Genomic DNA, 27,469 nt, shown 5'->3' on the forward strand with positions numbered 1-27,469 from the left:
CTTTGACATTGGCCACAGCAACTTCTTACTTGACACATCTCTGGAGGCAAGGGAAATAAAAGCAAAAATGAACTATTAGGACCTCTTCAAGATAAACGCCTTCTGCACAGCAAAGGAAACAATCAGCAAAACTAAAAGGCAACTGAATGAATGGAAGAAGATATTTGCAAATGACATATCTTATAATGGGTTAGTATCCAAAATCTATAAAGAACTTATCAAACTCAACACCCAAAAAATAATAACCTAATAAAGAAATAGACAAAAGACATGATAGACACTTTCCAAAGAAGACATCTGGATGGCTAACAGACACACAAAAAGATGCTCCCTATCATTCATCATCAGGAAATACAAATCAAAACTACAATGAGATACCACCTCACCCCTGTCAGAATGGCTAAAATTAACACCTCAGGAAACAACAGATGTTGGCAAAGATGCAGAGAAAGGAGAACCCTTTTGCACTGTTGGTGGCAATGCAAACTCTGGAAAACAGTATGGAGGTTCCTCAAAAGTTAAAAATAGAACTATGCTATGACCCAGCAAATGTACTGCCAGGTATTTATGCAAAGGATACAGGAGTGCTGATTCGAAGGGGCACATGCACCTGAATGTTTTTATAGCAGCACTATCAACGATAGCCAAAGTATGGAAAGAGCCCAAGTGTCTATCAACTGATGAGTGGATAAAGATGATATGTTACACACACACACACACACACACACACACACACACACACTGGAACGTTACTTGGTGATCAAAAAGAATGAAATCTTGCCATTTGCAACCACCTGGATGGAACTAGAGTATATTATGCTAAGCGAAATAAGTCAGGCAGAGAAAGACAAATATCAAATGATTTCGCTCATATGTGGAATTTAAGAAACAAAATAGATGAACATAGGGTAAGGGAAAAACTAAGATCAAAACAGAGTGAGAGGCAGACCATAACAGCCTCTTAAATACAATGAACATACTGGGGTTTGCTGGAGGAGAGATGGGAGGGATGGGCTAAATGGGTTGATGGGTATTAGGCACTTGTTGGGATGAGCAGTGGTTGTTATAATAATAAGTGATGAACCACTATTACTACCCTGTATGTCAACTAACTTGAATTTAAATAAATAAATTTTAAAAATATTTTAATAAAATTATACACTGCATCACAAATCATTCAGCACATGCAATGTGGTAAGATGATCAAGGTCATCACAAACTGCAGATAGAAAAAAGAACCAAGAAGGCCTTATGTCATAGCCAAATGAATGTGTAAAGTTGTTGCTTTAAGGGTCAGGAACACTTTACTGATGAATAGAGGACAGATTTCATGTTTATTGTGCTCATTTCTTCCCCCTTCCAGTGAATCTAGATTCACTTGTCCCTCACTAAGTTCCTTAGTTTCTCTATTCTTTTCCCCCCTTGTCTATAATATCTATGATGGGGGCAGAAAGAGGGAACAAGTGTAGTGGGGGTGACCAGATAATATGTAAGATCTTTTTCAATCTAGATCTAATAATAAATGATTTATAAATAAATAAAATTATACACAAAAATTCCCTTTTTTAGTTTCTAGGACAGTCTTTTCTCTTTGAACCACTAAGAAATGGCCAATATGAAGAACTGGATATTCAATAATGCTGATTCAAATATTGCTGATCACCACTGAAGTATACATATTTTCCAGGTGTTCAAAATGTGGAAGAATGGGTATGTTGTCAACTAATGTGATAGAAAAAAGTTAATTAGGAAAGTTAGAAACAATAGCATTAAAACAATTAGGCTTAGAGAAAAAACTGATGATATATTACAACGTAGCAATCAATTTTTAACATATCTTCAATGTTAATTACTTACAAATATATTTTGTCAAGTGAAATTAGCCTATTTGCACCTGACCACATATAAGGAGAGCTGTCTAGATAGGAAAGGCGCTTTCTTCCACTCTACTACTTCTTCTACTCTAGAAGACTAAAATATTTAATAATGTTTCTAATAAAATTTCAGAAAATCATCTTCCTGCTACACTAACAGCATCTAGAAAAAGCTGTGTTTACACAGATTGTATCTAGCTCAGTTCCTATTCACTGGTCTCATTAACATGTCACCTACAGATGAGTTGCTCAGGAAGTTCAGGATGGTTTAACACGGACCAGCCACATACGATGCTATTTTCTCAGTGGCTTAGGGAGAGGAATCAGCCAGGGTGAACCTCACACAGGAGTATCAAATTTTCAAGGTGCCTCTGATAGATTAACATTCTGATTTTTCTGTTCACTTGAGTTACTACACACCAAGCTCTTCCCTACGTGTTCCCTTGTAATAAGAGGAGGGTCCAGGAGGGCAAGAGGCTTATAAACAGGATGAGAGGACAGGACAAGAAACTTTCTGGAATGTGTTCTCCTGAAAAGGGAAATTCAGACTATCATTAGACAGATTTCTCACCTTAGTCTTACTAAGGGATTACTCCCAAGATTCTTGAATCCTTCTAGCGGAAGAAATCTCCTTGAGGACAGACTGATCCTACCTTACACAATTTTCTGTCATTCCTAACTTCTGAGCACAGGACATGGACTGAAATGCCCTATTGCCTTAAATATTTTTTGAATGAGTTATGAATGGTTTTGAAATGAACAAAATTGAAAGTGACTTAACTGGACATAAATGTTTAATAGTATACTTAATTACAAGAGAGTAATCTATTTTTCATTCAAGACTTTTCCTGTATGAAAGCATAGCCAGGTGAGGGGATCCAAACATGTCTCATGATTTTTCAACAGTGGCCACCAAAATGATTTACAGTCCTATTTAAAAAAAACTCCAGGATCTTAAAATCTAGGGCTAAAAGATAAAAAATATTCACTCTTTAATAAAATGTCCACTGGTAGGCAAAAAAGCCTAATGAAATGAAGCCCTTTAACATGGGAGAAGTTTACTAATAAAACACTGTGGCTATTAAGGATCCATTCTTTTAGGAGCTAGTGGAGTCACTGGCAAATTCCAGGCTCAGAAACCATGTAATCCTGCTGTGTTAGACAGAATTCCTGTGAGGAGTCCTGGTAATTTCATGAGATCTCGAGAGTCTAGGGAAAATAGAGCAAAATGACTGGGTGTGTACCTTGCATTCACACCCAAGGAGGTATTTCAACTAAATAGCATCATTACTGCCTCATCCATTCAGCGGTTCCAGGAACTCTGTCACACATTAACAGTTCCCAGAACCACCCAATAGAGTAGGGAGAATTAGTAGTATTTTGTAGAAGAAACTGAAACATCACCTAGTTATGAAATTTGTTCAAGTTTATAGAACTAGGAGGTGATAAAACTACAGAATCAAACACTACATTATCTGGCCCTAAACCTTGTCTTCTTTTTTATTTGTTTCTGGTTTTGTTTTTTAACTCACGCATTTCTGAAAGGGATAAGTGAATCCATCATATCATTTAACCTTTGTGAGGGTAATGGAAGAAGCTGAACACCTTTTTTTAACTTTAATAAACAATTTTAATGCTGTGCAATTTTAAAAAAAGGGGAAATGGTCTAGGAGACCACAGACTTACAAGGTCAAATTCTTATATTATTGTACAAGCATAAAAAAGATTTTCTAATATTTATTAACTATAGGCATCCAATAAGCTTCTAACATAGTTAAGGGGTTTACTCTAGCACTTTAATGACTTCATGTATATTTTATAGCTATTTTATAAAGGGATAGTTTAATAAAATTCTTGGCTCCTACAAATTCCAATTTCTTGATCCAATTTTACTGCATTTCGCACATCATCTCCATAGCACTGTATCAATAGTTTTCAGTGCACAAGATTAAATATATAGAACTGCAAAGAGGAACTTGTCAACCTCAAGGAATATTTTATTGATCACATGGGAAGAGAAGCATTGAATTAGAGTTCCTTGCTTATAATGAACTTCAATACCTCCTGTTTCCAAAACAAAAAGAGCCAGGATAACAGAAGAGTTTCCAATACTAGCTGTATCTCAGTTTCACTAGATACATTTTTTGAGTTTATGCTATTTGAGTTTATAACCAAATCTGCTTATCCCTTGACTTTAGGACCTGGGTTTCAGAGTGGGTTCACAATTTTTAAACAGAGTTTAGGGGATCACCACTTTACGGTAGAGGGCCTCATGGACTTGGCTTGAAGCTATGTATGCTTGGTAGGCACCTTATGTTTACTTGGTAATAATAGATTTTTATGAGGGCTAGAGCAGGTGATAAAATTATGGGTGGTGAGGGAAAGCAAGGGGCCAAGGCACCTGATGAGTTTGTCACTAAATGTTCTGTTCCTTCATGTTGCCTTTCTTGATGTTTAGTCTTCCAATTAAATGACACTCCAGTTAGGATCTATGTCGACTTTTTCTATTCCTACTTTTCTAATTTCCTTCAAGAAGACATCTGAAATATCTTACCACTCAACATTAATCCCTTATGAAAACCATACACAGTCTTCCCACGAAAAATATTCCTATACTTACGCTTCCCCTTCACAAATCTGAAATCAGGACCACTGCTCCTACAGCCTCACAAACTGGGCCTCTGTCATCACTGACCCACCACCTTTGTCCACTCTATCCGGCCTTGTGTCTCTCTTCTGTTGGATCCTCAAGGTCATATTTCACAGGAAGATATTTTGGATTTGTGTGGAGTACCTGAGCTACTAAGTCTTCCAGACCAGGAGGGCAGTTTGGCACAGGAACTGGCTCTGGCATCCATGCTGTTGGAGCAGACTCATTTCACACTGGACATCTGCCAGGCTGGTGCTGTACAGAATGGATGCCACCAGTTGGCTGGTACAAGGGGAAGGCACTGCGCTGATGTAGACAGCAGTATCCCATTAGCAAGCCTCCTGGGTAGTATGCGAGAGGAGGGACGGTAGGTGCTGGGGGCCCTGTGTTCAAAAACAAATGAAAAAATTACATGACTGTAACTACAATATATTGGAACTTAGCATAAATTTTTACACGGATGTTACATGGGTCACATGGAGGCTTCCTAGAAAGAGTCAGAGCTTCTATTTTCTGAGGGAAAGGAATACCACATCCCAAAAACGTAGTAAGGGGATTTCCAGATTACTAACTCATTGAATCCTCTTAAGCTTTATGAGATAGTCATGCTCACTTCACAAGTGCAAAAACTAAGGTTGAAGAGAGGAGGTAATTTGATAGCCTCTCTAGGCCCATCTCATAAGGCTGCTGCAGGGTTAGCACAGGACGTGGCTTAAAGTGAGCTCTGCACAAAGTTCTATTTTTATACTCTTCATACTATTGTTAAGTTTACATAGATAAAGCAAGTGGTAACACTGCGATTTGAAATCACATCTTGACTTCAAAATGGTGATCTGAAGACTATGCTACATTGCTGCTGACCCCGTCACTTCTTTATATCCTCACCATCTGGTTCTCACACTGATTTCCTCCCAACGGGGGGTCTGTTAAATTCTAACTTGGTCAATGTAAGTAAGGTCACAGTCAAGGAAACCAGATTTCTTTGAAGAGTCACAATACTTAAGAAGAGAAGCACTCGAAATCATGAATTGGCAGGAGGGTTCCATCAAGGTAGGACTTTAGATTTTGCTTCTTTTATTAAATGTCTCTTAAAAGAAGCAATAATACCACACCCCTCCCTCAGCCAGGATGGATCAGTGCAGGCCTAGTAAGGAGGCTGATCTCCTGCCCAGCAGTGACAAGGATCTTATTTCTAGAATGAAATAACATCTCTGCAATCATCTCGTAGTTTTTTTTTTTTTCAAACTGTGAACTTTTGCCTCTTCTTTATACTTACTGGTACGAAGCCTCATCCAGTTGGGTTTACTGTAGTAACTTCTCAACTAGTTTCCCTTTTCTTGCTTTCTCTCTGTTCCAGTGTTTCCTTCACACTGGCCCCAAGAGCTATCTTATCAAACATCCAATCACTTACTCACTGGACATTTATTGAGTGCCCTTTAGGCACCAGACCATGTGCCAGAAGCTGGGAAGAAAATGATGAAAAAACAAACTCAAGTATCTGCTTTAAAGCTTTCTTTTAAAAGTCTATTTATTTATTTTGAGAGAGTGTGTGCGCACAGAAGGGGCAGAGAGAGAGAGGGAGAGAGAGCGCGTGCGCGGGAGAGCACATCCCAAGTAGGCTCCGCACTGTCAGCACAGAAGCCTGATGCAGGGCTCGATCCCACAAACCGAGAGATCATGACCTGAGCAGAAGTCCAACACTTCACTGACTGAGCCACCCAGGCGCCCCTAAAATCTTGATGTCCCACTTTGGTGGCTCAGTTAAGCACCTACTTCAGCTCAGGCTGTGATTTCACGGTTCCTGAGTTTGAGTCCCACATTGGGTGAACACAAGCCCCACTTTGGGTGAGCTCTGCTTCTCCCTCTCTCTCTGCTCCTTGTGGGATTCTCTTTCTCTCTCTGCCCCTCGCTCACTTGTGCCCTCTCTCCCCACCAAAAAAAAAAAAAAAAAAGTCTTGATGTCCTGTTAAAAAGCATCTACAGGCTCTCAAAGGCTCCAGGATAAGATCCAAACTACTTAATCAGCACTGGAAACCGGTCACCCCCACCTGCGCACTTCTGCCTTTTGATCCAGTCGGCCTTCCTCAAGCCCCAACCACACCACTAGGCCTTCATGACCTGGTGTTTTTTGGACAGGTTTTTCTTTCTCCCAGACATTCTCCCTTCCCCACCTATTTTTTGATTGAGAAACTCCCTACCATGCCAATAAAACTTGACTTCCTCAGGTAGGCCTTCCCTTTAACCCCACAGTCAGTTACTCTGTCTTCTGGGTCCCTACAACATTCTCTTCACATTTCCATAACGGCATGCAGAATACCATTAATGTTTGTACAACTTCCTACTCCAAGCGATGTAAAGGCAGGAATGTTCTACTTGACATCTAGTAAAGTATTTGGTATCCAGTAGGTACTCAATATTTATTTATTGAAACAATCAAGTAATTAGCTAAATGAGCAACTTAACTCTTAGTGTCATTTTCTACAGGGTGAAGAGATTCTTTCTGGAGATTTAACTTACCAGGTATAAAATGGGAATTCTATTCTGGAGGGTCATCAGGTATTGTAACTGGTGAATTCAAACGGCATCTGTGGTTAGGAGCAGCATGAGGTACTGGATCCAAGGACTTTGTTTTATTGTCAATGTCATCCATCGGTTCATCAGTGTTTGTGAAGACCAGCCTTGGAGGAAGAGGTCATGCCCAACTGAGAAATGGAATGATGTATTATTGAAAATACTATTTTTTTCTTATTGGTTTGCTAAAACATCAGCGTACGTGATCATTGTTAAATATACTACTCTATTTCTTACAACATACACGACACATGCATATGATATACTAGGCATGAATTCACATATATGGTAAATTGTTAGGCTGAACACAGAGTAAAAAACTATGGCTGAGTAATTATACTGTGCTTGTGATTAAAGCAATGAACTCTCAGGCTGGCAGTTCGGCTGCCCTGATACTGACTTTTATTTACATAGACAAATTCCTTCCAACATAGCAGAAATTGTTGTCCTATGATGTAGTATTGAGAGCATGCCATATGTGGAGTGAATCTGATTTTTTCCCCACATCCTCTTTGAAAAGTGGCTGTGTCAGAGTAAATCCAAAACAAAACAACACAAATACTTAACGGTTTTAAAAGCGGTTTGCCATTCATAACTCACTTAGAGGTGATTTAGATCACTTCCCCAGTGACTCCTATTTTGACTTATTCTTCCTAAAACAACCTATGTCACTGTAATTACTGAAAGGAAGGTGTTGAGGTCACGTTTCATGTGACACCCTGTCCTTTCATTGAGATTGGAGACACTGCTCCCTGACCTCAGTGTGAGGAATGGCTCAGTTTCTCTGAAAGAACTGGTTGACTTTTAACTCCTAGAAAACATAAGTACCATAAATGTAATATTTCTCACCTTACATCATTTGCTAGAAAACTCAGGGCCCACTTTTCAGACCTCTTCCATCAAGGAAAGCTTTTTATTACTATCACCTCTTGTGTTAGACTTTTTTTTCCCTACCCTTAATTTTCCTACCTCATTTTTCTCAAGTATTTTAAGTATCTTTCTTTAGACGCAACCAATATAAGTCTCCTTTAGTCCTTTCTATGCCAAATATAGGAATATAGGAATGTTCATATTTATAAATGAATGGACATATTTACATTATCCAAATGTTAAACAATAAAAGCAATTTCTAAATGAAACAAACTGAAAGTGCTATTAAGGAAAACAATCCTATAATTCACATTTAAAACAAGGCATAATAGGGGTGCCTGGGTGGCTCAGTTTGTCAAGTGCCTGACTGCGGCTCATGATCTCGCAGTTCATGGGTTTGAGCCCCGCGTCAGGCTCTGTGCTGACAGCTCAGAGCCCGGAGCCTGCTTTGGATTATGTGTCTCCCTCTCTCTCTGTCCTCCCTGGTTCCTGCTCTGTCTCTGTCTCTCAAAAATAAATAAGCATTCAAAAAATAGTTTTTAACAAGGCGTAATAAAGTTTGTTCACAAAAGACATGCTGATATTTTTGAAGAATTCTAATGAATACTAAAAAAATAAAATGCTTTAATGCTCTAAGATATTTATACAAATTTATATATTATGTATATACTACTATTATTTCATGATACATGTAACAAGTTTTATGATTTTTTTTTGTCTCCAGTTACATTTCATACATTTTTTCATTAATCCAACAAATATTTACTGGGTACCTATTGTGTAGGCACTACTATAGATGTTGAAAATACAGTAATAAACCAGAGAAACAGTTGCCCATCATGCTGGAGATTCTAATTTAGTGCCATGAGATTAAAAACACACTAACAAATATTTCAGTTCAGGTAGCACAATTATAAAGAAACAAAGTAAACAGTTTAAGAAAAACATGGATGGCAGTCCCAGGAGGTTCAGGGAAAGCCTCTCCCAGGAGGTAACTTTGAACTATTTGAACTACAAAAGGAGGTATTACACTAAAAATGTAGGAAGAAGAGAGTTGTAGGACAACAGGAAATATGTGCAAAGGCCCTGAGGTGGCACTGAGTTCGGAATACTCAAGGGTGACAAAGAGGTCAGGTATGACTGGGACACAAGGAATGAGGAGAATGGAGGGAAGAGATGGAGACAAGCCTGATCACACCTGAAGGCTGAGGCAAAACATTTGTGATTTGTTGTAACTGCAGCTGGGAAATCTTCAGAGGACTTTTATCACTGGAGTGATGAGATCTGATTACACTTTATCTTGAGGGGGCAAGAGTGGAAGTACGCAGTGAAGACGGGATGGCAGCAGTAATCCAGGTGAGCCTGATGCTGGCTTAGACAGGCAGGTAACACTGGAGAGGGTGAAATGTGGTCAGAAGCAGAACCTGCAGGAGTTTCTGACGCACTAAGAGGAGTCAAGACTGGGTGTCAGTGTTCAGGCCAGGGTACCTGAGTTGATGACAATGCCATTAACTGAACTAGAGAGGAAGATGGTAGGGAAAATGGCGGGGACTGGGGAGGGTAGGAATCAAAAGTTTAAATTAAGACATGCTTAAGAAAAGGCCAAAAGAAGATAAATAAGTAACAGAAAATGTTGTGTATGTTTGCAAGTGTACATATTTTTCTATTATGAAAGATGTTTTTACATCTTAAAAATATAAATGTTCTGGCTGGGGAGAGACTGACCCTCTCAGGGCTAGCCAATTCTTAGAAATAGCAAAGGGCTCTGACAGGAACATGCCTTTGATACAAGCTAACTGCCCCAGAGCTCTACCTACTTCCTTTATCCGGCCTGTCCACCCCAGGAGATAACATTCCCTCACTTTAATCTTCCCGGGGCCAGGACCAGGTAACTAGAAGCTATTCTTTGGCTTAGAGTTTGCCAGAATTATTCAAACCAGCCATTCCTCAGTTGTTTGCCCTGCATTGCCTTGCCCTCACCCCTCCACCATGGTCCTGCCAAACACCAATAAAGGCCATAATCTAAGGGCTGGCTCTTCTAGCTTCTTCTGCTTCTTCCTGATCACAAGTGGTGTTCCTTCTGTGGCTCTGCATTGTGTCCCATGCCTCTCATTTCTAAGGAAACTGCACCACTACTTTTCTTTCAAAGGCATTAACCTATGTTGTCAGTCATCTTTATAAATTAAGACGAACATAATCTTTTTGCTCGTGGAGCATTTGTGTCACTGTTGATGGCTGCTGACTGATCAGGGTGGTCACTGCTGAAGTTGGGGTGGCTGTGGCAATTTCTTAAGATCATGAAGTGTGACCCATCGACTGACTTTTTCTTTCACGAATGATTTCTCTGCAACATGTGATGCTGTTTGATAGCATTTTACCCACAGCAGAACTTCTTTCAAAATTAGTCATTCCTCTCAAATCCTGCCACTGCTTTACCAACTAAGTTTATGTAATATATTTTTTTAAGTCCATTTATTTTTTTTAGTAATCTAAAAATCTAAAAAATCCAACATGGGGCTCAAACTCACGACCCCGAAACCAAACACTGTATGGTCCACTGAGCCAGCCAGGCACCCCTACGTAATATTTTAAATCCTTTGTCATTTCGGCAGTTTCATGGCATCTTCACCAGTAGATTCCTTCTCAAGCAAAAAAGCAAAGAAGCGCATTCATAAGAAGTAACTCATGTGTTAAAATTTTAATTCAAATATAGTAATAATTTAAATTCAAATATAATAATATAATTCAAATACAATAATTTATTTGAATGTTAACTCAAATATAATAATTTATTTGAATGTAATTCAAATATAATAATTAAAAAAATGAAACATTATGAGAATTACCAAAATGTGACACAGAGACATAAAATGAGGAAATACTGTTGGGAAAATGGCACAAATAAACTTGCTCAACAATACAGGGTTGCCACAAACCTTTAATTTGTTGGGGGAAAAAAAACAGTATCTGCAAACCAATAAAATGAAGTATGCCTATATATAATCCTGTTCTCCAAAAAAAAATTAAGACCAAAGCACAAAACATATTTATAAGTGAACATTATGAGAATAACTCAGGGTAGGAAACTAGAAGTTGAGATGAAATTTTTAAGAGGGAGAGTGTGCAGATTTAGTTAATTCAATCAGGCAAGGAAAGAAAGTGAGGTTATCATCAAAAAAATGAATTAATAGTATTTCCAGATTTCTGAAGATGATGACAAATAACTAGAACAATACTAACCAAGGCTATAGATTAGTGAATGCACAGCAAGGGTCAGGTAAATGGCCAAGCAATTTGCATATCATCTCTAATTATAACATGTCTGTAAGGTACAAACTATTATCCCAGTTTTACAGATGACAAAACAGACTCAGAGCAATGAAACAAATTAACGATGTGCTTATTAAGTGATCAAGCTCACTAAAGTCAACTCCTTCTCAATCCAAAGCCTATATTCTTTCCACTATGCCATCTTGTGGATCAGAATTTAGAATGTGGTCATTTGTGCTGTTCAAGCAAAGTGGAAAGTCACTAATGTAGAACAGGTCAAGGAAGAGCATGTGAGTGATCATTGTGAACACTGAGTTGACTCAAGAATGTTGTCATGAGGTAAGCTAGTATACAGATTCTCAGTCCCAATGTTGTCCCCTAAGTATGGAACAAAGAGACCCACTAGGCTTGGACGATCGCCGCTCTGTCCCTTAAGCCTAAGTTACTAATACGGTGTCTCAAGAGGTATAAAAGGATTCAGCCAAAGGAATTCAGGACATTGGTCCTACCCTCCAATGACAGGAATCCCTGGGATTTAGAAAAACAATCATATCCTTCTAGAACCTTCATTCCTGGACATCCCTAGGTACATACTTTTGAGCAACTCTTGTATGTGGTACACAGAGGATATATATAAGAATGTTCTTGACACCACTGTGCATATGAAGATAAACTGAAAACATTTTTATTGTCCATCAATGACAGACTAAATAAAGTTTAGTCTAATCATGTAAATACTACACTGCAGTGGAAACAAATTAGAACCACACCTATCATCATGGATGAATCTCAAAAATATAACATTGAGCAAAAAAAGTAAGGCACTAAAGAGCATGTATGATTTTACTTTTATGTTTAAAGGCAGAAAACTAAATATGTTTTTCAGATATATACATGAAGGTAAAACTTTATAAAGAAAAGCTAGTGACATAACACAATAACCAGTCAATGTTTACCTGTGGGGGAGTGATGAGGAAAAAGGGACTCTAGTTTCCTGCTAATGTACTAAATCTTTTTTTTTTTTTTTTTTTGGACACACTGGTTTTTTAAAAACTTTTTTTTCTTCCAAGATTTTATTTAAATTAAAGTTAGTTAACATATAGCATATAGTGTAGTATCGGTTTCAGGAGAATTTAGTGATTCATCACTTACATATAACACCCAGTACTCATCCCAACAAGTGCCCTCCTTAATGCCCATCACCCATTTAGCACATCCCCCACCTCCCTCCCTTCCAGAAATCCTCAGTTTGTTCTCTCTAGTTAAGAGTCTCTTATGGCTTGCCTCCCTCTCTTTTTTTTTTTTTTTTTTTTTTTTTATTAAATTTTTTTTTTCAATGTTTATTTTCATTTTTGGGACAGAGAGAGACAGAGCATGAATGGGGGAGGGGCAGAGAGAGAGGGAGACACAGAATCGGAAACAGGCTCCAGGCTCTGAGCCATCAGCCCAGAGCCCGACGCGGGGCTTGAACTCACGGACCGCGAGATCGTGACCTGGCTGAAGTCGGACGCTTAACCGACTGCGCCACCCAGGCGCCCCCCTCTCTGTTTTTATCTTAGTTTATTTTTCCTTCCCTTCCCATATGTTCATCTGTTTTGTTTCTTAAATTCCACATGTGAGTGAAATCATATGATATTTGTCTTTCTCTGACTTTTTTCACTTAGCATAATACACTGTAGTTCCATCCACAGAAGGGAAAGAATATAGAGCAGAAATAAATGATACAGAAACCAAAAATTACAGATCAATGAAACTAAGAGCTGTATCTTTGAGAGAAGTAACAAAATTGATAAACCCCTAGCCAGATTTACCAAAAAGAAAAGAGAAAGGACCCAAATAAATAAAATCAAGAATGCAAGAAGGGAGTTCACAACCAATACCACAGAAATACAAATCATTATAAGAGAATATTATGAGCAACGATATACCACCAAATTGGGCAATATGGAAGAAATGGATAAATTCCTAGAAACACATAAACTACGAAAACTGAACCAGGAAAAAATAGAAAATTGAATAGACCCATAATCACCCAAGAAATTGAATCAGTAATCAAAAATCTCCAAACAAGTAACAGTCTAGGGCCAGATGGCTTCCCAGGGGAATTCTACTGAACATTTATAGAAGAGTTAATACCTATTCTTCTAAAACTGTTCCAAAAAATAGAAAGGGAAGGAAAACTTACAAATCCTTCTATGAGGCCAGCATTACTTTGATTCCAAAACTAGACAAACTAGACAAAGACCCTATTAAAAAGGAGAATTACAGACCAATATCCCGGATGAGTAAGAACGCAAAAATTCTTAGCAAGATATTAGCAAATCGAATCCAACCGTACATTAAAAGAATTGTTCACATTCTTTTTTTTTTTTTTTTTTTTTAAATTTTTTTTTCAACGTTTATTTATTTTTGGGACAGAGAGAGACAGAGCATGAACGGGGGAGGGGCAGAGAGAGAAGGAGACACAGAATCGGAAACAGGCTCCAGGCTCCGAGCCATCAGCCCAGAGCCCGACGCGGGGCTCGAACTCACGGACCGCGAGATCGTGACCTGGCTGAAGTCGGACGCTTAACCGACTGCGCCACCCAGGCGTCCCAGAATTGTTCACATTCTTAAGGACAGGGAAGATGGGTTGTTATTCTGTAAAAGATACATATATGTTTAAATACATGTTTTCAGATGTATGACTTTACTTCACATTAAACAAGAACCATTTGACAGCTACATGTTGAGAGTAATGTTTTTCTAACTAAAGGTTTGTTGTTACCTTCGAGGTTAAGTTTAGGAATTTCTAACTTCTAGGGATTCATAATGAAATTTATTAGAATAGATTTTAAGGGGCCTATTTCTATCTATCCATCCATCCATTCATATATCCAGTAACTTACCATAATTTTAATGACCAATGAATCTAGATAAAAGTACAGATTTGAATTTTTTAAAAAATAAGTATTATTGAGAAAAAATGCAGAATTCTGTACTCTAAGTCTTAGGTAAAAATCTGTATTTTTATCAAGAGACAGCACGTAGTTCTTATAATCAAGCACGCCTGAAATTGATAAAGAAATTTAATAGTTCTCATAAATTAACAGCTCTCAATTAAATCAGTCAGAAATTAGAATTTAAACCTGATTCAAGTAAAAACTAAACCAATCTATAAAGATGTTCTAAAAATCAACTAGTATCAATGAATTTAAAGAAAGTAAAATAGACCGGCACACTGCCTCGTATGCTGCAAATGCTTATGGTTTAACCTTCCCTCTCCTTCGAGATGCCAATTTTTCCCCACCACCTAGTGTTCTCAATTCCTTCTTATACAATATTTCTTTTACAATCTCAGAATTTGCATACTACCTGTTATTATAACAACATGTCTCTATTTAGTTAGCATGTTACATGAGGCAGAATAATTTCCAGTTGACATAAGCATACATATTGTCAACATAATTGTTCCTTAACATTCAGCGGTTTTTCAGACTTCTCCATCTCTCAGCAAGAGCAAAAAGTGCCACAGGTTGAAAAGGGGGGGGGGGGAGAGCTAAGATAGCAGAGTAGCAGGAGGACCCTAGACTTGCCCCAGACCTCAAGCACAGCTAGATAAATATCAAATCATTCTGAATACCCAAGAAACCAATCTAAGGACTAACAGAACAAACACATCTGGGGCACATCTGGGAGAGGCGGTATTGCCATTTCACTCCCTTACCCCTCAGCACAGGTGCAGAGACACCTGCTAAGGGCAGCTAGCCGGGACACTGGCTCTTTGCTGTGCTTTACTCCAAACTCCATGCCCCTGTGCTTTGGTGGGACTGCCCTTCTGGGACAAACCTGCATCAGTCCCAGAGTAACGAGACCCTCCCCCAAAGAACCAAGAACGAAGCGAGGGTCCCTGCCACGCCAAATCTCTAAAGTTTGGAATTTTAAAACTCAGTCGGCCTGCCTGGGATAGAACACAGGTGCACTGTGCTACCAGGCCGGCAGATGGCCCACACAGTCATGGTGAAGGCAGTAATCTACGAAACGCCTGGGACACAAACAGGGGAGATTATTAGCTCTTCTGGGAAGGCTTCCCAGGCAGCAGCAGGTGTGCACTCCCCTCTGTGCGGACTAGAGAGTTGGCTGGAGCCATTTTCCTCACCGCCCCTTAGCATAAACTAACTTCAGTAAGCAGCACAGTGCCAACAATGGTGGTCTGAACTACCTACACCAAGCCCTGCCCCCTATGCTCTGCTCATGCTGCTTTTCTCAGGCAAATGTGTCTGACAAACAGAGCAGCGGGTCCCTCCCCCAGAAGACCAATACAAGCCCTTGCATGCACCATGTCCACTGACCACAGAGTGCTGCAAAGCTTCAGCTTTAGTGGAAAGAGCAAGCGGACCAGAGAACACTTAATTAAAACCTGCCACACTCTGGCCAAGGTCCAAACACTCCCCACTGCAGGCAAGGGGAAATTCTGGAGAGGAGTGACCTAAGGGAAAGAGTAGCCAAAACACAGCAGCAGAGTGCACACTGCATACACTGGAGACACTTCCTGAAGGCACCGGGCCCTGGACAGTGTATGACCTCTGCTTCATAAAGCCATTACTCTCAGTAGCAGGAAATATAAAAGGCTTTCCTACTACATAGAAAAAGAGAGCTAGAGAAAATGCCAAGAAGGAGGTATTGATGCCAAAAGAAAAACAAAGAAGAGGTCACAGCTGGGAATCTAACTGAAACAGACATAAGTAATATGCCTGAATCAGAATTTAAAGTAACAACCATAAGGATATGAGCTGGGTTAGTAATAGTAAAGACCACTTCTACAATGTCTCCATTTTATTTTAGCCCATTCCAGTATTATGTTTAGTGTAAAACAATGCTCCTGAAACTTTACCTGCTAGAATTATAAACAGCAGAGGTGAGGAGGAAGTTAGTGGTGACAGCAGGAGGGAAGAAGGAAGGAGCCATGAGGCTGGACAGGACGAGGTTGGTGAAGTTATGGTTTGCTGCTTTTGCAAGGCAGCTCTGATGGCATAGAAGGCATCCCTTCTATGAGAGCATCAACATGGACCCCTTGCTGCATCCAACACTGCAGCTGCTCAGTATCTTGCTTTTCAATTCCAACTTTGTCAACAGTGATGGGCTAACAAAGCTCAATGAAAACACAAACTCTCAAGCCCACACCATGGACATCTGAAACCTCAATCACAAAACCAGAATGGTCAGCCCTTTGCAGCCGTGTATATATTGGAAGGTGTCCTATCCACTAGGCAAAGGAGCTGCTGGATACGTCATCTTGCAATTCTTGAGGCATGAGACGTGGGAACCTGCACATGCGATCTAAAACCCTGGGTCCTGCCTGTCTCCAGTGCCTTCAACTGTGAGTGGGGAGAAAAGAAAGCCAGGGGGTCACTGTCTGGACAATTCCTTCTGATTCTTACTCACCAGGAGCAGGGAAAATGGTTTCTGTAAATCTTCTGCAGCTACTACACTCCATCTTCCTCTATGGGTTTAACACAGAACTGTTAGAAGAGGATATCCTTTGAAAGAAGATGGGATACATGGAGGAGGACAGAGGAGCTGGTGGCTGACCAACAGCCACTGCTGGCACACTTCAGATGGCATGGACAGTGGTCCAGAGTGTGGGTTCAAGTTCCAGAAATGTCCTTAATGGGGGGGTGAATCAGGCAATCTCCTTGTTGTGGGGTTATCCTATATAACACGGTGTGATCATAGTTAGATCCACGTACAGAACTCTCGTTGTAAAGATGAAAACTACCCTGTGTAGAAAGCATTTAAAACGGTGCCCGGCACAGGCAAGCCCTCAGTAAAGTTTCATTATTACTATTATTTCAATAGATAATATATATAAACTAATGAAAAGACCAAGAATAAATATCTATATTCAAGAATAGCCTATAAAAAAGCTGTTAGCCTTTTAGCAAGTATTGAGCACCCATGCATAAGATTTTATGCTGGGCTTCTTGCTGTCTCTACTAGCTTCCTCCTCACCTCCACTGTTTATAATTCTAGCAGGTAAAGTTTCAGGAGCATTGTTTTACACGAAGCATAATACTGGAATGGACTAAAATAAAATGGAGACATTGTGGAAGGGGTCTTTTCTATTCCTAGCTAACTAGAAGACAAAAGAGAGTGCATCTTAAGTGTCTGCAGGGTTTGCTGTTAGTTGAGTATAGCTTCATCATGTCGTATCATTCAGATGAATGGATTTAGATAGCAACAGCAATAGACTTAAAAGAGCAGGTGATACAAAGTGTTAAAAACACCTGAAAATTAGGAAAATATAATATCCATTAAATCTTTAACATAGAGGTCTTTTTTTGCAACCCTGCAATACGAAAAATAGAGTATTTTTACTCTATGTTACTATAGTAGGCTTTACGATATAAAATGAGAGACTATTTATACAATTATGCTTGTTTATGTGAGAGCCTTGATAAAGCTCTTAGTAAATAGGAACAATACTTTTAAAGTGTTCAAATTTCATAACTCATATTTCACAGTAGGGATATAGGCTGGGTTCATATATGTTAATGTGCCAATAATCCTAAGTAAGTATGCTGTGCTTAAAAATGAATCATTTAGTAGTCTTTGCAGTAAAAAGTTAATACGTTATTTATTTTTCTATATCCATAGACGGCTGTTCCAATTTAATTGTTACAGGTAGATTAAAGCTTAGTTCACAACCTTGGTAGCTTCTGGAATGTAATCTGAAACCAGTCTCCACAGGCAGCAGGGGGGGGGGGGACAAAAAGGCAGACCACTCCAGATTGGCAGGTAGCAAGTTTAATAAACAAGGGACCTTACACACAAGGCTGGTCTTGGGTGGCTGCAGGCTGTGAGTAGATCTTTACACCCACCACCAGAATCTATAAGTTCATATGGAGGACTTACCTGGGTTGTCATGTACACCATCCACGAGGTCTCAACACCACATTACTATCTCAACGCTGTGTCCTGAGGCAGCTGGTGAAAGCACATAGAGTACACATTCCAAGGACAGGAGAAGGGATGAGTCACAAATGCCCAGGTCCAGCTCACAGGTCAATTGGTGGTCACATCCTCTCGATGACCTCCTCCAGCATTAGCATGCTGAAAATTTCAATTTTTTTTTAATGTTTATTTATTTTTTTTTATTTTTGAGAGAGACAGAGAGAGACAGAGTGTGAGTGAGGGAGGGACGGGGAGTGAGGGAGACACAGAATCCAAAGCAGGCTCCAGGCTCCGAGCTGTCACCACAGAGCCTGTTGCGGGGCTTGAACTCACTAACTGTGAGACCATTACCTGAGCCAAAATCGGGTGCTTAACGGACTGAGCTACCCAGGCACCCCAGCATGCTGGAAATTTTAGAAAATTATTACAATAACATACACATACAATAAAACATTGTTTTTATTATCAAAGTAACAAGTATCTACAGAAAATCAAGAAACGCAAAAAGTCATAAAGAAGAAATGAGCTACATCATTGTTCTCACCTTCCCAAAGTAATCATCCCTAAAATGTTGGCATAATCCATTTGTGTGTATGTGAATTTCTGTGTGTATGCATGCAGAGTGCGTTACAATACATCTTACAATAAAATTAGGCTATAATTATAGTCATACATTAATGAATATATTTTGGATGTAACAAATATTTCTCATACCACAACTTTAGTAACTACAAAGCAATCTATTAATGGCTTTACCTTAACTCATTCAAACTATTTTGTTATTGCTTTAATTTTTCTTGGTATTATGATTAATACTATAAAATAGCCTTTCACATAAATGTTTTTATGTACATATGGTTATTGTCTATTGCCTTGGTATAAAATAATTTATGTTAAGATTTTGGGTCTATAGGTGAATTTGGGAACATTATGCTCAGATATTTTCTTTCTAGTAAGGGTCCTTCTGTTTAAGCCCATATCACATATGAATGAACATCTTAGCACTGAATATTCATTTCCTTTAATCGTTGTCAAATTACTACATGAAAATTATGGCTATTGTTTTATAATACCATTAAATAGAATTAATTCCTTCTAGTACTTGAAAATACTAGTAATGCACTGCTCAAAACAAAATTTAACTTATACTGGCTTAATAGATTTTTAAAAATGCAAGACATAGTGCAGAATAGCAGATACAGTACTGTTATGCAGTTTTAACCTCACATTCAAAAGGATCTGATTCCTCCTTTTGTAAGAGACACTTCAAATCATCTATTGCTAGTTCAAAACTATATAATTTATTAATTTCTTCAAATGAAGCAAGATAAGGACAAATACAAATGTAATGGGTACTTAGGCAAGCAGCCTCCCCAACAGGAAGTTTAAAATAACAAATGCAAAATAATAATAATAATAATAATAATAATAATAATAAAATAAAATAACAAATGCAACGTATCTCCATTTAGCTTGCCTGTGGATTCTGTATTGAACATCAACATAGTTGAGTTGCTAGCATTCTATAAGTGAATAAACCAAAATTAACACATATTTTCCAGTACAGGCACAGTGAAATTGTTAATAAGGAATGATTCAAATCAGATTTGGCAGGGAGACCCAGAAATATGGACTCTGCTCCTTCCCAAGCTTACACATTGAGGGTGTAACTAGATTCTTGTGGTGAATTCCCTAAACTTAATAAGCATTCTTTTGCTTACCTTCTTTTCTGAACATTTCTGAAACTTCTTAAGCTTACATCAGCGTATGGGGAAGGCTAAGATACCTGAGATATCCAAAACTGATTATTATTTTTATGGCCAATCTATTGAATCAGAATTTGATCCCATCATTATCGACCATCTCTGTCTTTAAACTGTCACTTCCCCCGCACCTTCGAAGACAGTTTAGAAATATCAATCCATTTCATTTTGTAAAAAGTTCTAGAGAACAGGTAGCATAACAGAGAGGGAAACAGTAGCACAGAGAAGCTCAAAGGCATCTCTCCAGGACCCAAGCACAGGCAACCTAGCTCCCTCAAAGCCACAGCTCCGCATGTGCCTCAAAGGCTGCAGATGCTTGCCTTTCAGCCACACCAGATCCCTTTGGTACTTGCCTCGGAGGTAGGACGGGGAGGGAAAACCGACTAGAAAAGTAAATATATTTTAATGAGCCACTTTTTAGTGTCTCTACAAAACCTAGCAGTTCTGGTGACAGATTTGGTAGAATCAAAAGTGGAAATGACCCGTTCAAACATACGTTTCTTTGGATTTGAAGTTCATTTCATAATCAGGTAGGCCTGGTTTTTGAGCTATTTTGAAGTGATGGTATTTGGTTAATTTCTTTTTTCTTGAAGAATATTTGGCATATAATATTGTATTGGTTTCAGGTGTACAGCACAATTATTCAATATTTACATACATTGCTAAAAGGTCACATTAAGTCTAGTTCCCATTTGTCACCATACAAAGTTGTAACATTGACTATGTTCCCTTTGTTGTACATTATAGCCCCATCATATTTATCTATTTTTTTTTTTTTAATTTTTTTTTTTCAACGTTTCTTATTTATTTTTGGGACAGAGAGAGACAGAGCATGAACGGGGGAGGGGCAGAGAGAGAGGGAGACACAGAATCGGAAACAGGCTCCAGACTCTGAGCCATCAGCCCAGAGCCCGACGCGGGGCTCGAACTCACGGACCGCGAGATCGTGACCTGGCTGAAGTCGGACGCGTAACCGACTGCGCCACCCAGGCGCCCCTTTATCTATTTTTTATAACTGGAAAACTGTATTTCTTAATCCTCTTCACCTATGTAGTCCATTCTCCTACCTAGAAGTGGGATTGCTGGATTGTACGGTAATTTTTTAATTTTTTGAGAACTCCATACTATTTTAATAGTGACTGAAATAATTTATATTTCCAACAGTGCACAAGGGTTCCCTTTTTGTCACATCCTCACCAACACTTGTTATTTCTTGTCTTTTGGTAACAGCCATTCTGACAGTGTGATATCTCATTGTGGTTTTGATTTGCATTTTCCTGATGGTTAATGAGGCGGTACATCTTTTCGTGGGCTGGTTGGAAGTCTGTATGTCTTCTTTAGAAAAATGACTGTTCATATTCTCTGCCCATTTTTAGCCGAACTTTTTTTTTTCATATTGAGTTATAGGAGCTCTTTATATGTTTTGGACATTCATCCCTTATCAGATATATCATTATAAATATCTTCTCCCATTCAGTAGTTTGCCTTTTCATTTTGATGATGGTTTCCGCAACTATGCAAAAGTTTTTCAGTTTGATTTAGTGCCACTTGCTTATTTTAGCTTTTGCTGTACTTGTTTGATGAGACAGATGCAAAAGTATCACTAAGACTAATGTCAAAAAGCTTACTACCTTTGTTTTCTTCTAGGATTATTATGTTAAATTATTTACAATATCAAACCACAAGGCTGGAAAAGATAGGTTAAATAGCCATATTTCAAAATTCCTGAACAGATAACTCTTGTTAAATGTAAAGTTAAAACTAACTTCAATGACAAGAACAAAGAAATTAGAATGTTTTAAAGAGAAAGATTGAAATTTTTTTTTTCAGAAGTTTAAAGTATGTTCATAAGGAGTGGTTAGATGTATAAAGATGCGGCATTTATATACCGATAATTGAAGACCCCAATGATCAGAAATATCAGTTTATGGGGTTTTAATTTTTGAATATTAATTACTAAATATATATGTTATATTACATGAAGTTTGTTCTCTGACCATAATGGAATTAAACTAGGGACCACTAACTCATGGATAAGAGAAAAACCTCCAAAACTTAGAAATGAAATATTTCTCAATAATCCATGGGAAATTAGAAAATGTTTTTAAATTAATAAAAATAATAGGTCTTAACTATGGTGAACTCTCTGGGACTGTTTATTTTTCAAGGATCTGCTCAACTCAAAGGCGATCATGCAGCAGTATCCCTGAAACTGACCTCATATTATACTGGGTTTACTCCCAAATACAACTTGGGATTGTCTACAAATAAGCATAACTTCCTGGTACCACTGAAATATTTACTGATAACACTCTATTCTCTACCTGCAACCTGACTGATTTACATTTCTCATGTACATTTAGAGAACCCTTAAAATTTAAACAGAAGCTTTCCTTTTCTTCTTAAAAATGTGATTACACCGCTGTAAATTTATCGAATTCAAGACTGAATTGCTAGCTGGGATAAAATTTAGCTATGGGCAATGATCATCTATTAGGTCATATTGGCATCCAATCTCAAGATGATGAAATTTGCTGCAAAAAAAAACCGCTACATAGATGGGTCTTAATGAAGGACTGTGCACAGGTATGACAAACTGTGTCATGAACCATGGCGGGCACCCCAGATTTCACTTCTGTCATCTCTCAAGTCATCATTTGTTCAAACATACCTATTACTATTCATTCCTGGGACAGCGGTCTGTCTCTGCTACCAAAATCCAATCCAAGATAAAAAAAAAAAATAACTTCTGCTTTTTGAAAAAGGAATTAGTGTCTTTTTTATTGTATGCATGTACTTATTCAATTACAGAATTATAGAATTACTAAAGGTAAGTAATTATGACCTAGGGGAATGATCCCAAGAACCTAAGACATGATCAAATTTACAGATTATTTCTTTTCTCTTGGGTACTTTCTGAAAAACTTGCAACTAATAAACCTTTGATATTAAAATAATACAAAAATAATTGAGAATAAAATTGAAATACAAATTGAAACCTTCTATAGCAAACTTTAAAAGAGGCATTTTGTTGTGATTTTTGTATTAGGTCAAGTTGCTGAAGATTTTTTTAAGTAAATATATATTCTTATATTGTAACATTAATCATTTATTAAACCAGTTAAAATACTATTCTGGAGTATCTAAAATAGTAAATATTTTAAAAATGGATGATTAATAGGATATATACTGTTCCTACAAACAACTGGCTTATCTCCCAAACTTTTTGTCAATTTAATGAAAATATCTCCAAAACGTTTAGTCATCTTCCTACCTTCTCAAGCATTTAAATATTATCCAAAATGCTTCAGAAAAAGAAAATGGCTAAATATATATTTTTTAAATATTTTATTTATTTTTGATAGAGAGAGACAGCACAAGTGGGGGAGGGGCAGAGAGAGACGGAGACAGAGAATCCGAAGCAGGCTCCAGGCTCCGAGCTGCCACCACAGAGACTGACGCAGGGCTTGAACTCACAAACCATGAGATCATGACCTAAGCCAAAGTCGTATGCTTAACCGACTGAGCCACCCAGGCGCCCCAAATATATTTTTAAACAGTTATACTTGAATTTGTTCTGGACAGTGTAAACACTGCATATTTTTCATCATGTTGAAACTCAAGAAAAATAATGCACATATTTCATAATGGTTAAGTAAATAAATTATAGTGAAACCCCCTGGTACAATCTTATTGCCAACTATAAAAGGTATGGTTCCTTTTGGAAAAATCATAAAATGTTTATAATATGAGTAATTATAATGTGGATAATTTTGTTTTTAAAAAGTCTGAAAAACCTAGAGGAAATAAAATGTAAGCAATGTATAATAGATTGTAATAATCTGAATAAGTTGAAAAAATAAAATAGAACTGCCACTGCACCATACACTTAAAAATGGTTAAAATGGTATATTTTATACATGTATATATTATATTTTATAACAAATTTTATATGTATATTTTATAGCAAAGCAAAGAAAAAAAGGCAAGAATCACTGTAATTTGAAGTCATCTATAGTAGCAGCAAAAACGCCTATTTACATTTAGAATGCCCAATACCACTAAATTAAAAATATAAAAGTAACATGTATTTGTTGTGATGACCTTGAAAAATTAAATAAAAGTTAATCTATTGAAAACCCCAGAACTGACAAAGTAGTCTCTTGTAGTGAATCTGTAAGTAAAAAGACCTTCTGAGTTCACCAGAGGCATAGTTTATGCACACTCTTTCAAGTTCAATTCTCTTAATAGGTTTTTAATCTTGGCTCTTGCAGCATACTGTGTTGATGAGTTTCATCAGTTTCTTGGTTACTTAAGATCTAGATAGCTGTTGTTAAAAAAACAAAAATTAAAAATCAAAAATTAAAAAAAAAGGGGGGGGGGCGCCTGGGTGGTTCAGTTGGTTAAGCATCCAACTTTGGCTCAGGTCATGATCTCACGTTCCTGAGTTGGAGCCCTGCATCGGGCTCTGTGCTGACAGCTCAGAGCCTGGAGCTTGCTTCCAAATCTGTCACTCCCTCTCTCTCTGCCCCTGAAATGTAATGTATTCATTTAATTATTATCATGGAATCGATCATTAAAAAAAAAACTTGAGAGGTGAATGCTTTTCACTATGACTAAATGACATTTGGCAAAATCTAATCAATTTTATATTACCATTTTTGTAATCTACATGAATATATTCCTTATTTTATTCATGCTATGACTGTCCAAACAAACGGTATATGATAGAATATTTCCTTCTTTTCTTTTTGGTAAATGTTAAGGATTGTAAAGGTCAGTTTGTGGCTTTATTTTAAAATAAAAGCATGAGACTGAATGGAAGCAAGCCTATAACTACAGTTCCTGGATAAATTTTATTAAGTATATTAAATTAGTTTAAATGCTTTAGAGACGATTAGGTCTCTCTCAATCTTAGCTTTCAAGGAATAGTTTTTGCCATTATGAAGTATAAAAATATTGGAAGAACAATGTTCTCACGAGGTTTATATAAGATGTATAATAGACTTACCATGTTAATTATATCTGGATTAACAGATAATGTCTTATTGTATTATTACCCATCTAGTCTTCTAGTATCGAAAATTGTAACAAAGCAGGAGATCATGCGGCCTATGAGATTGAATCACTTTGACAAGAAATCTTACATTTATAAAAATGGACTCGTTTTGAATAGGTGTTATCTGCAGACAAACAATAACAAAAAATTCAAGCGGTCATGGAGTACTCATATCATGAAAAATAAGGATTCCTTCTGGCCAAATTGTAGAAAGAGCCCAAAAGTCCATCAACTAATGGACTGGATAAAGATATGTGTGTGTGTGTGCATGTGTGTGTATTATGTATATATATACACACACATACACAATGGAATATTACTTGGCGATCAAAAGAATGAAATCTTGCCATCTGCAACAATGTGGATGGAACTAGAGTGTATTATGTTAAGAAAAATAAGTCTGAGAAAGAGAAATGATTTCACTCATATGTGGAAACTCATTTGAGAAACTCAAAAGATGAATTTAGGGGAAGGGAAGGAAAAATAAAAACGGAGGCAAACCATAAGAGACTCTTAAAGACAGAGAGAAAATTGAGGGTTGCTGGAGGGGAGGTGGGTGGGGGGTGATGGGCATGAAGGAGGGCACTTGTTGGCATGAGCACTGGGTGTTATATGCAAATGATGAATCACTGGGCTCTACTCCTGAAACCAGTATGTCAACTAACTTGAATTTAAATAAATACATTTAAATAAATATCTAAAAATAGACTCTTTGGAATAGGTGTTATCTGTAGACAAACACAACATAAAATTCAAGCAGTCATGGAGTACTTATATCATGAAAAATACAAATTCATTCTGCCCCAATCCCCATTTCTTATCTTTAAAGCTACTCTTTAGAGATACCAGATACTTTGTCTTTTGGGAGATATTCTAAGAACCAAACTAATATATACACCTTGCGTCTTAGTCCATCTGTGCTGCTATAACAAAAATACCATAAACCGGGAGGCTTATAAACCACAAATGTTTTTTTTTTCACAGTTCTGGAGGCTGGAAGTCCAAGATCAGGGGGCCAGCCTGATTTGGTGAAGTCCCTCTTCCCAGATGCAGACTTACTGTAACCTCACAAACTGGAAAGGAGAGAGATCTTTCCTTGCCTCATATTTTAATAAGAGGCCATTCATGAGGGTGGCATCCTTGTAAACTCAGCATTTCCCAAAGGTTCTACACTACCACACTGGGTATTAGGACTCAATATACCAATTCTGAAGGGACACAAATATTTATAGTACCTTATAATACACATGACAGTCTTGTGTGTTTATTTGTTTTTAAATTTACTAAAGTCTTCATATTGATCACATTTCAATTCATACAAACCTTGTTCTTAATGACTGCAATTAACTGGCTACTTAATGGAAATTTAATAATTTAATGGGAAATTTGGGCATATACCTGGGAGCAGAATAGCTGGATCGGTTTCTTACAATAATGAGGTTGACTAATTTTTGTTGTTTGAAAGTCATCTGTATCTCCTTTTTTACAAGCTGCCATTTGTCCATTTTTATCTTAGTTTTTCTTGTTTTCGATTTGAGTTCTTTATAGAAAGATTATGAGAACTTTACTATATGTTGAAATATTTTTGAAATGTCTCATTGGCCTTTATTATTGGAATCTGCCATGCATTTTTTTTATTTTATGCAGTCACATTTTAGGTATTTTTGTTCTTATCACGTGTTCCCTCATCCTGAAGAATGAGAACTATCGAGCTAAGTTTTCATTACGGCATGCAAGAGGAGTCGGTCAGGTGGAAACCTGCCAGGGGACAGAGACGCAGGGGTGGCGAGAGTAGCCCGGCCACGCGACTTCTTCCGACTGGGGGCGCAAGAAAGCCGGGCCGAAAGCACTGGGAAGCGCAACCGGTTCTCCCAGGGCGCACACCTCCCCGCCGGTCCCGCCTCCTCTCGGGGAAGACGCGCTTCGCAATCCCGCGCCACCTGCGGGAGCAGCGCGCCACGCAGCTGGCCGCCGAGGGCCAGCCCAGGACGCCCACAGGCCCCCGCCTCCCTCCCCACGCAGCTCGGCGCCCACCGCCGGGACCCCGCTCTTCGCCCGCCCTGCAGGCCCACTCACCGCCGGGCCCGCCGTCCGTTCGGCACCCGCGACGCCGGGCCGGGGTCTAACTTTCCTAGCGGAGCCGAGAAAAGAGGAGGAGCGGAGGAAGGGGGCAGGAAGAGGAGGGCTTTCCAAATTAAAAACAAACTAAAGCCTGGAGGGGAGGGGGCGGCGCGGGGCTCGGGGGCGTGGTCCCGGTTCGCCCGGACCCTCCCCCGGGGCGCGCGGCCGCTCGGGCCTCCGACCCCGCCCCCCGCGCTCCGCGCTCCGCGCTCAGGCGCCTCGGGTCGGTGGTCCCGGGAGGCGTGGGCTTCCGAATGAGAAAGGAGCGGGAGGGGGACCCGGGGAGAAAGGTTGTCGCAGCTCTAGTGTGAGGGGAAGAGAAAGGTAAGGGCAAGTCGACGGTTGCATCTAATCAGAG

General features: G+C 38.6%; 1 pseudogene; it reads right to left on the reverse strand.

Annotated features, from left to right (window-relative positions):
* Positions 1-27,129, reverse strand: part of LOC115523719 — a 71,262-nt pseudogene extending 44,133 nt beyond the window's left edge.
* Positions 27,130-27,469: the final 340 nt, after the last annotated feature.

The sequence above is a fragment of the Lynx canadensis genome, chromosome C2, assembly GCF_007474595.2.
Source record: "Lynx canadensis isolate LIC74 chromosome C2, mLynCan4.pri.v2, whole genome shotgun sequence".
Taxonomy (NCBI): domain Eukaryota; kingdom Metazoa; phylum Chordata; class Mammalia; order Carnivora; family Felidae; genus Lynx; species Lynx canadensis.